The sequence below is a fragment of the Jaculus jaculus genome, chromosome 16 (genome assembly GCF_020740685.1).
Source record: "Jaculus jaculus isolate mJacJac1 chromosome 16, mJacJac1.mat.Y.cur, whole genome shotgun sequence".
Classification (NCBI taxonomy): Eukaryota; Metazoa; Chordata; class Mammalia; order Rodentia; family Dipodidae; genus Jaculus; species Jaculus jaculus.
The window spans coordinates 25,941,795-25,952,479 of NC_059117.1; positions in this window are offsets into that span (position 1 = coordinate 25,941,795).

Consider the following 10,685-nt stretch of genomic DNA (forward strand, 5'->3'; position numbering starts at 1 on the left):
AAAGCTGCTATAATTTAACATGGAATGTAGCTGTTAGGTTTTTGCCTGAACTCATGAAGGAATTATATCAGAGTCCTCACGGCGTCACTTGGTGTTCATGTTGACTAGCCTTCAACATGAACCCCAACAGCAGAGAGCAGGAACATGCATCTTACCTGCTGGATTAAATCTTGTACTTTTCCCTTTAAAATAAAGATCTTTTCACACTGAAAGTGCTGATTTTCTGACAGAAGGAAGGTTATTTACAGCTTTGAAGTGGAGTTCAAGGAGTCAAGGCAGGTAGGAAGGAAGTGAGACAAAGCTTTATTTGTACATTTGAAAATAGACAAGAGGGCAAGGCGAGCTTGCGTGCTGAAAACACAGGAAGAAAGAAGCCTGCAGCAGCATGTGGGATGCAGATACTGCTGCTTGGTGCCCCAGCTGCTGTTTCTTTCATAAAAGTTGTGGGGCCTGGGGAGATGGCTCAGGGGATAAAGTACTTGCCATGCAACTCTTGAGTCCCTGAGTTCAGATCCTCAGGCCCCTCAAACAAGGTCAGAGGTGAGGACCAAAAATTGTCCTCTGGCCTCCGTACATAGGCTGTGACATGTGTGTACCCACATTATTCGCACAGGAATACACATAACAGTTTGTTTTTTAACTTGAGAATTCTGACAAGACATTAAAATACAATTATTGGGCTGGAGATAGAGCGGTTAAGTTGCTTGCCTGCAAAGCCAAAGGATCTAAATTTGATTTTCCCCAGTACCCACTTAAAGCCAAATGCACAGGTGCTGCATTCATCTGAAGTTTCTTTGCCAGGGGCCCTGATGTGCCCATTCTGTATCTGCCTCTGTCTTTCCCGAAGGAATAAAATATATTTTTTAAATACTTTAAAAAATAGAATTACTGGCCTGGAGAGATGGCTCAGCGGTTAAGGCGTTTGCCTGCAAAGCCAAAAGACCCAGGTTCGATTCCTCAGAACCCATGTAAGCCAGATGCACAAGGGGGCACACACAGCTGAAGCTCGTTTGCAGTGGCTGGTGGCCTTGGTGTGCCCATTCTTTCTCTGCCTCTTTCTCTGTCAAATAAATAAAACATTTTAAAAATTAAAAAAATAGAATTACTAAACTCATTCAAATTGTAGTCCAAGTGTGCAGTTTAGAGTCCAGTCTTTGGTTTCCTTGCTGTAGAGAACAATGGTGGGAAGCTTGCACACTGTAGACACAAGTTCCAGAATTGCTTCAGATACATTCTCCGATTTCTGATGTCTTCCTCTCCCGCACCTCCAGCTGGAAGGTGCATTGTACCTGCCAGGGGGAATTTAGAGTGTGGCCCGTTGCTAAGTTCATCCCTCAGAGACGCACGCTGGGGTGGGTTGGGCGTGTGCATTGTCACCTTAGATTACAAGTAGGCCAGAATCACGGACAGTGTTTTCCCCTAAAATTTCAATTTTGTGTTTACATTTAAAAAATACTTGTCTGTGTGCATTCACATGCCAGGGTCTCTTGCCCACTGTTAATGAATGCACACCCACCCAGCTTTGCATGGGTTTCTGGGGCATGTAACCTGGGCTGGTAGCTTTTGCAATCAGTCACCTTTAACCACTGAACCATCTCCCCAAATTCTTTTTATATTTTTAAAAGCCGGGAGTGGTGGCCCACGCCTTTAATCCCAGCACAGGCAGAGGTGGTAGTTCAAGGGCAACCCTGAGACTACATAGTAAATTTCAGGTTAGCCTGGACTAGAGCGAGACTCTACAACCCCCAAAATTAAAAAAAAAAAAAAAAAATAGTAGTAAGCCCTTTATTTTTTCAGTTATTTGCAAACAGAGGATGGGTGCGCCAGGGCCTCCAATACGGCAAATGAAGTCCAGATGCATGTGCCACTGTTCATCTGGCTTTAAATGGTGATGCAGTCCAGTTCGCATTGCTGTTAGAAATCACCCAACCAAGAGTAGCTTCTGGGAAAGAGATTTATTTTGGCTTACAGGCTCGAGGGGAATCTTCACGATGGCAGGGGAAAACGATGGCATGAGCAGAAGGTGGACATCACCCCCTGGCCAACATAAGATGGACCACAGCATCAGGAGAGTGTGCCAAACACTGGCAAGGAGAAACTGGCTTTAAAGCCCATAAGCACGCCCCCAACAATACACTCCTTCCAGGAGGCATTAATTCCCAAATATCCATCAGCTGGGGAGCTAGCATTCAGAACACCTAAGTTTATGGGGGACACCTGACTCAAACCACCACATTCCGCCCCTGGCCCCCATAAACTGATATCCATACATGATGTAAAATACAATGCATTCAGTCTGACTTTTAAAGTCCCCATAGTTTTTATCAATCTCAATGATGTTCATACATCTCCATAGTTCAAGATCTTTTAACTGAGCCATAATACCAAAAAATAACCTCAAAAAACCCATAATGGCACAGAATAAATATTCACACTGCAATAGATGGCATTGGGCATAGCAAAAAAACATTCAACCATTACAAGATTTAAAACAACCAGGGCAAACATCAAACTCTGTAGCTTCAAGCCCAACAACTCTAGCCAGTGACAAATCTTCAGGTCCGATAATTCTAACCAGCAACAAGTCTCTGGCATTCCAATTCCGCCCCTCCAGCTAGGCTACTCACAGTCCTGGAAAACTTCATCCGGGCCGGCAGCACCTCGGCAGCCATCTCATGGTCCCGGCATCTCCACTGGGTCTCCACTGCAAGCCACGGTTCATCCTCATGGCCCCATGGGGTCTCTATGCAGGCAACCAGCAAACCCGCTTCACACTGCCCATGGCCGTTTCCAAAACACAAGACCATGTTGCAAACTCAATGACCCTCTTTCCAGCATTTCTTATACTCCATGATACCAGGTAGGGTTCCAGTTTGTTAATCCAGGGGGGAATAAAGCTGACTTTGAAGAACAGGATACTCCTTGAGCACTGAGGCCCCTTCAAAAGAGTCGACATTCTTTCTGTTGCCCCAGCACAGGTCAGCTAGCCCAGTCTCAAAGGTTGTAATCTCTCAGTTGCAGCTGAACGGGCAGCAGTTCACCCAAAGATTTTTCTTTCTGTGCCATATCCCTCTGCTCACACCAGTTCATTTCTATGCAAAGCAACCCTGCACAACTTCTTAGGACATGGGCACAAGAGCAAGCTTCTCACACAAACTGCTAGCCCAGTCCAAGCAAAGCTCTTTCTCACCCTCATAAGCCAAACCTCACAGTCCATAGTTCTTACTGCCTTCAGGTCTTTCAGCTCTGACCAGATTAGTCCATCAGGCTGTACTTACAGCACTGCAAGGCATCTCTTAGGCCAAGGTTTCAACTCCTTCCACATTCCTCTTGAAAATCAGCTACAAAAGGCTGAAGCCACATAGTCAGGTGTCTAGCAGCAACCCCACTCCTCGGTACCACTTTACTGTTGCAGTCCGGTTCGCATTGCTGGTAGAAATCACTCAACCAAGAGTAGCTTCTGGGAAAAAGAGGTTTATTTTGGCTTACAGGTTCGAGGGGAAGCTTCACGATGGCAGGGGAAAACGATGGCATGAGCAGAGGGTGGACATCACCCCCTGGCCAACGTAAGATGGACCACAGCAACAGAAGGGTGTGCCAAACACTGGCAAGGGGAAACTGGCTATAAAGCCCATAAGCCCACCCCCAACAATACACTCCCTCCAGGAGGCATTAATTCCCAAATGTCCATCAGCTGGGAACCTAGCATTCAGAACATCTAAGTTTATGGGGGACACCTGAATCAAACCACCACAAATGGGTACTGAGGAATTGAACCTGGGTCATTGATTACTTTATTGACAGCTTCCATAATTATAGACAATAAGCCATAATAATTCCCTCCCCCACTTTCCCCTTAACAACTCCACTCTTTGTAATATCCCCTCCCTCCCTCCCTCTCTTTCTCTCTTTTTCTTAATTTTATTTTTATTTTATTTTTTTTTAAATTTATTTGAAAGCGACAGACACAGAGAGAAAGACAGATAGAGGGAGAGAGAGAGAATGGGCGCGCCAGGGCTTCCAGCCACTGCAAACGAACTCCAGACGCGTGCGCCCCCTTGTGCATCTGGCTAACGTGGGACCTGGGGAACCGAGCCTCGAACCGGGGTCCTTAGGCTTCACAGGCAAGCGCTTAACCGCTAAGCCATCTCTCCAGCCCTTTTTTTTTTTTTTTTTTGAGGTAGAGTTTCGCTCTATCTCAGGCTGACCTGGAATTCACTGTCATCTCAGGGTGGCCTCGAACTCAGGGGCGATCCTCCTACCCCTGCCTCCCGAGTGCTGGGATTAAAGATGTGCGCCACCACGCCTGGCTTCCCCTCCCCCTTTCCATCAGACATTTTGTAAATGAAGTTTTACTAAGGTGAGGTAAAGGCAGTTGACTGTCGAGGCTTGTGAGGAGACCAGCCTGCTGCTCCATCCCTTCCCGTCACCCCTCAGGCCCGTTCCAGGAGATACAGCCTTCAGTTTTTCTAGCACCTTGGTTTTCTGTTTCTCAATTTGTACCAACTGCAACAGCTGTTTCTAAGTTTATGTTCAGACATTTTTTAGTTCTGAAGATTTTTTTCTTCCAGCATATTTGGAGTGTGGGGTGGGGGTTAAATCAATATTATTATCTGCCTTAAAGTGATGTCTGTTCACTCCTCAATGAGTACTGTTTTGTTTTTTTCTTAATATTTATTGGGGAGAGAAAGAGACAGATCAAGAATGGGCATGCCAGGGCCTCCAGCCACTGCAAATGAACTCCAGATGTGTGTGCCACCTTGTGCATCTGGCTTACGTGGGTCCTGGGGACCTGAATCAGAGTTCCGAGGCTTCACAGGCAAGCGCCTTCACTGCTAAGCCATCTCTCCAGCCCAAGTACTGTTCTTAAAGTTAGTGATAGTGTCATTATCCCAACGAGACCAGAGTACATTGGTAAACTCATTTCTCTTTTAGTTAGTGCAATTTTTCTCTCCCAAGGGTGCAGCTGTTTTCTTGGAACATCACTGTTATCCTGGGGACTTGTTTTCCCCAAGTTGCATGCCTTACACCATGTATTGTTTTTTTGTTTTTTTATTTTTTTTTTGTTCATTTTTTTATTTATTTACTTGAGAGTGACAGAGAGAGAAAGAGGCAGATAGAGAGAGAATGGGTGCGCCAGGGCCTCCAGCCACTGCAAACGAACTCCAGACGCGTGCGCCCCCTTGTGCATCTGGCTAACGTGGGTCCTGGGGAATCGAGCCTTGAACCGGGGTCCTTAGACTTCACTGGCAAGCACTTAACTGCTAAGCCATCTCTCCAGCCCATGTATTGTTTTTTAATTTATGTATTTGCAAGCAGAAAGAGAGATAAAATAGAGACAGAGTGGATGTTCCAGGGCCTCCAACCACTGCAAATGAAACTCCAGAAGCATGTGCCACTCTGTTTGGGTACTGTGTGTGGCTTTATGTGGGTACTGGGGAATCAAACTTGGGTCATTAGGGATTGCAGGCAAGTGCTTTAACCACTGAGCCACCTCAGCCCCCATGTCTTTTTTTTTTTTTTTTTTTTTGGTTTTTCAAGGTAGGACCTCACTCTAGCTCAGGCTGACCTGAATTCACTATGTAGTCTCAGGATGGCCTCGAACTCACAGCGATCCTCCTACCTCTGCCTCCCGAGTGCTGGGATTAAAGACGTGTGCCACCATGCCTAGCTCCCCATGGTTTGTTTTGTTTTGTTTGTTTTGTTTTTTAGTGTATTTATTTGTGAGGAGAGAGAGTTTGAGCAGTCCCTCATTTCTTTTTCTTTCTTGGATAGTTCCTTAATAGTTTTTTAATCTTCTTGTTACTTTTTTTTTTGAGGCAAGATCTCACTCTGTCACAGGCTGATCTGGAACACATTGTAAAGCCCAGGCTGCCCTCAAACTCCTGGTGATCCTCCCCCCCACCTTCAGTGTGTTGGGATTATAGGTGTGAGTGACCATATTTCAGGCCTTTCCTGGGTTATAGGTGTGTGAGTCACCACTGCGGGCCTTTCCTACTGTGCTGGGGACTGTCATGAAATGATGGGCCTGCATTGGATTCCATGCTTCACTCATGCTCCAGGACCCAAACTGCTGCGTCCTGCAGGGGCACTTGGCTCTGCAGGGTCCTACCTCTGCCTGGAGTGCTGGAATTAAAGGTGTGCGCCACCATCCCGGGCTCCTCTTTTTTTTTCAGAGAGAGAGAAAATGGGCATACCAGGGCCTCCAGACACATGTACCACCTTGCACAACTGCTTTATGTGGGTCCTGGGGAATAGAACCTAGGTCCTTTGGCTTTGCAGGCAAGCCACTTAACTGCTAAGCCATTTCTCCTGCCCTCAAATATTTTTGAGGTCCAAGAAAATAACATTTCTGGAGCTGGGGAAAAGGCTCAGCAGTTAAAGGCCAAGACTGCTGGGCCAGGTTTTATCCTCCAGCACCTGTTTAAAGCCAGACACAAAGGCTCACATGCCCATACACACGCAGAGATGATTTTTTGTTTGTTTGTTTTTTTTGAGGTAGGGTCTCACTCTAGTCTAGGCTGACGTGGAATTCACTATGGAGTCTCAGGTTGGCCTCGAACTCACAGTGATCCTTCGACCTCTGCCTCCCAAGAGCTGGAATTAAAGTCTTGAGCCACCACACCTGGAAAAAAAAAATTAATAATGACATAACTTTCCCCCTGAAGTACATTGAGAGTCCTACGGAAACAGGTGTAAATAAAACTGAATACAGGTTTGCACAACATTTCAGGCCTGCATCGTGTACTTCATCCTGACAAGGGACATAGGATCGAGATGGCTCCTGGGCTCACGGCCTGACCGCGGCTGGCGGTGGTTCATGCTGTGAGCCGGCACCTGCAGCTTTGTGATCCCAGCTCTCCTCACTGCAGCATCTGCGTGTTCACTGGAGGGCACAAGCTCCCTGGCACAGGTGTGAGGGGACCAAGGGAAAGATGCACTTGGAGGAGAGGATGTGCAAACCAGAAGAAAGCATTTGAGAAAAGTTGCCTCCTCCACTGGTGGGGGATCGTGATCTTCCCCCTCTGTCACTTTCTGTAGCTACCTGGAGGCCCAGGAGCCCTCTGACCTGTGTTAGGGTTGAGATCTTAACTGTCTCCCAAATGCCATGTGGTAAAGACCTTGTCTGTGGCACCACTAGGAGATGGTGGACCTCTAGGTGGTGGGGCTTTGGAAGGCTAGTCACTGGGGTGCACCCTTGAGAAACTGGGACTCAGCCTCTTTGCTTCCTGGCTGCCACACCTTCCAGCATGTTCTCCAAAGGCACAAGGGCCAAGGAACCATGGAGTAAAACCTCTCTATTGACTAATATAGACCTTTCCTATTAATTTATTTTAAATTGTTTTTAATATTTTTATTTCAGAGGGAGAGAGAGAGGTAGAGAATGGGCATGCTAGGGCTTCTAACCATCACAAATGAACTCCAGATGTTTGTGCCCCTTTGTGCATCTGGCTTAAGTGGGCATTGGGGAAGTGGACCTGGGTCTTTGGGCTTTGCAGGCAAGTGCTTTAACTCCTCAACCATCTCCAGCCCTTAATTTTAGGCTTTTTTTTTTTTTTTTTTTTTTTGGTTTTTCGAGGCAGGGTCTCACTGTAGCTCAGCTTGACCTAGAATTCACTGTGTTGTCCAGGGTGGCCTTGAACTCTCAATGATCCTCCTACCTCTGCCTCCCACACCCAGCTCCTTTTTTTTTTCCTGTGACGGGCGTGGTGGTGCACGCCTTTAATCCCAGCACTGGGGAGGCAGAGGTAGGAGGATCACCATGAGTTTGAGGCTGCCCTGAGATGACATAGTGAATTCCAGGTCAGCTTGGGCTACAGTGAGACCCTACCTCACAAAAACCAAATGAACACCCAGCTCTTAATTAATTCACTTAAATTTTTAATTTTTATTTAGTTATTAGAGACAGACAGACAAAGAGAGAGAGAGAGAATGGGTGTGCCAGAGCCCCTAGCCACTGCAAATGAACTTTAGATGTATGTTACCATGTGTATCTGATTTATGTGGGACCGTAAGAATTGAACCTGGGTCCTTAGGTTTCACAGGCATGCACCTCAACCTCTAAACCATCTCTCCAGCCCTCTTAATTTGTTTATTATTTATTTATTTATTATTATTTTTTTAAATGTTAAGATTTTATTTGTTTTTGTACAGAAAGTAAAAATGTTGTTACAATCCCAGTGTAACTGGCAGCCACAGACGGTTGACTCACCATTAATTTATTTTTTACTTTTTTTTTTTTTTTTGGTTTTTCGAGGTAGGGTCTCACTCTGGTCCAGGCTGACCTGGAATTAACTCTGTAGTCTCAGGGTGGCCTTGAACTCACAGCGATTTTCCTACCTCTGCCTCCCAAGTGCTGGGATTAAAGGCGTGCGCCACCACGCCCGGCTTAATTTATTTTTTAAATAGAAGTTTCTTTCTATTTTTTTAAAAAGATTATACTTGCATCTCCTCTCTCCCCACCCCCCTTCCATTGGGACCTCTTCTCAGTAGGGTCATTGGTGTTCACTGTGGGGTTGTGAAAGCCAAGACAATCTCTGTGGGGGTGGGGGACCTTACCTCACTCAGGCTAATCCCACCCACCCTGAGGCTCTTCCAATCTTTCCACCCCTTCTTACATTAAGTTCTCTGAGCCTTGGTAGGTGTGTTAGAAATCTGATTCAGTACTGAATTCTCTGTAGCCTCTAGATGTCTGTTTTGGTGAGATTTGAGTGACCACGGTGTCTGTCGCCATCTCCCTGGAACTAGGCTGGCATGAGAGCGGCAGTTGTGATGCCACTTCCTCTGCAGTGGCTCCTGGGCCGAGCAGAGGAGTGGTGACCTGCCTCATGCTAGGCGACTGGCTTTCTCTTTCTGTATTGCTGCATCCTGGGTCTCCCCAGGATTCTCTGCCATGGCAAGATAGAACGTTCTCCGACCAAAAGTAAGAGCATCTCTCTCTCTCTCTCTCTCTCTCTCAAATAAATAAATAAATTGTTTTGTTGTTGTTGTTTTTCAAGGTAGGGTCTCACTCTAGTCCAGGCTGACCTGGAATTCACTATGGAGTCTCAGGGTGGCCTCAAACTCACGGCGATCCTCCTTACCTCTGCCTTCCAAGTGCTGAGATTAAAGGCGTGCTCCACCACACCCAGCAAGAAAAAAATTATTTTTAAAATAAGGGGCTGGAGAAGATTAATTAGTGGTGAAGGTGCTTGCCTACAAAGCCAAAGGACCCGGGTTCGATTGCCCAGGACCCACATAAGCCAGATGCACAAGGAGGCACACGTGCCTGGAGTTCGTTTGCAGTGGCTGGAGGCCCTGGCACACCCATTCTCTTTCTTGCTTTCAAATAAATAAATAAATAGATGAAATATATATTTTTTAAAAAGAGAAGCTCAAATTAAACAGAATAAGATAGTTTTTTGAGAAACTTATTGATGTATTTACCTATTCTTAGCCAAAGGGCAGTGGGGGTTCTCTGTGGTGTCTACTGGTTTCCTATCCATGGGAATCTGACTTGAGTCAGTTTCCAGTACCAGATGAGAGTTCTCCCCACCTGAGCTGGCCTCACACGCAGGCAGTAAACAGTTGGTTACCTGCGTAGGCTGTGTGCCACTGTTGCACACGCATGTACTTCTTGCTTGCTCTGCACATTGGTGCCATCACTTACAGGGTCTCCTCCTTATTCGTGCTGTTGGGAACTGTGACCCCCCCACCCCCATCAGGGCTAGCCAGGAGGAAACGGGTTTCCCTTTCCATTCCAGCGTAGTCTGTCAATGTCCTGTGACTGCAGGCTATGGTGTCTTCAACAACAGGGTCTTACCTTTGAACTCTGACAGGTAACCAAGTGCTTTGGCAATGGCTTGCATTATTTTGGGGACCTCATGTGACCAAGAGCTCGCTGTAGGGGAAAATCCAATTCTGGCCCTGGGATTTACCAGCCAAAGCCCATGATTTTAGGGTTAAGTTTTCTTCACTCTCTATAGGGATCTTCTGTCTGGGACTCCCCATTCCTACACTGAGGGTTTTATCTTGTAGAATACTATCCAGGAGGAAGATTTCTATGGTACTGATTCATTTTGTCATTAGTTTTGTGTAATTTCCCTCTTCTTCCCCTCTACCTGTCCCCCAAAGGCCCTTCTACCCCTGTATTCTCTTTTCTTTTTTCTTCTCTGTCCTTTGATTTGCTTGTTGAGTAACCCCTCCTCCCCTTCCTCCCTATTTCTCCAAACCTTGCCTTTTTATTTTATTCATTTATTTTAATTTTGTTTATTTTAATTTATTTATTTGAAAGAAACAGACAGAGAGACACAGAGGCAGAGAGAGAGAGTGACAGAGAGAGAATTGGTGCACCAGGGTCTCCAGCCACTGCAAACGAACTCCAGACGCACGTGTCCCCTTGTGCATCTGGCTAACGTGGGACCTGGGGAATCAAGCTTTGAACTAGGGTCTTTAGGCTTCACAGGCAAGGGTTTAATTGCTAAGCCATCTCTCCAGCCCCTTTATTTTATTTTGTATGAGAGAGAGAATTAGCACGCCAGGGCCTCTAGCGACAATAATTAAATGCCAGACACGTGTGCCACCTTGTGCACATGTGTGACCTGTGTGCATGCGTCACGTTGTGTGTCTGGCTTTTGTGGGTTCTGTTGAGTCAAACCTGGGTCCTTAGGCTTCGCAGGCAAGCACCTTAACCACTAGGCCATCTT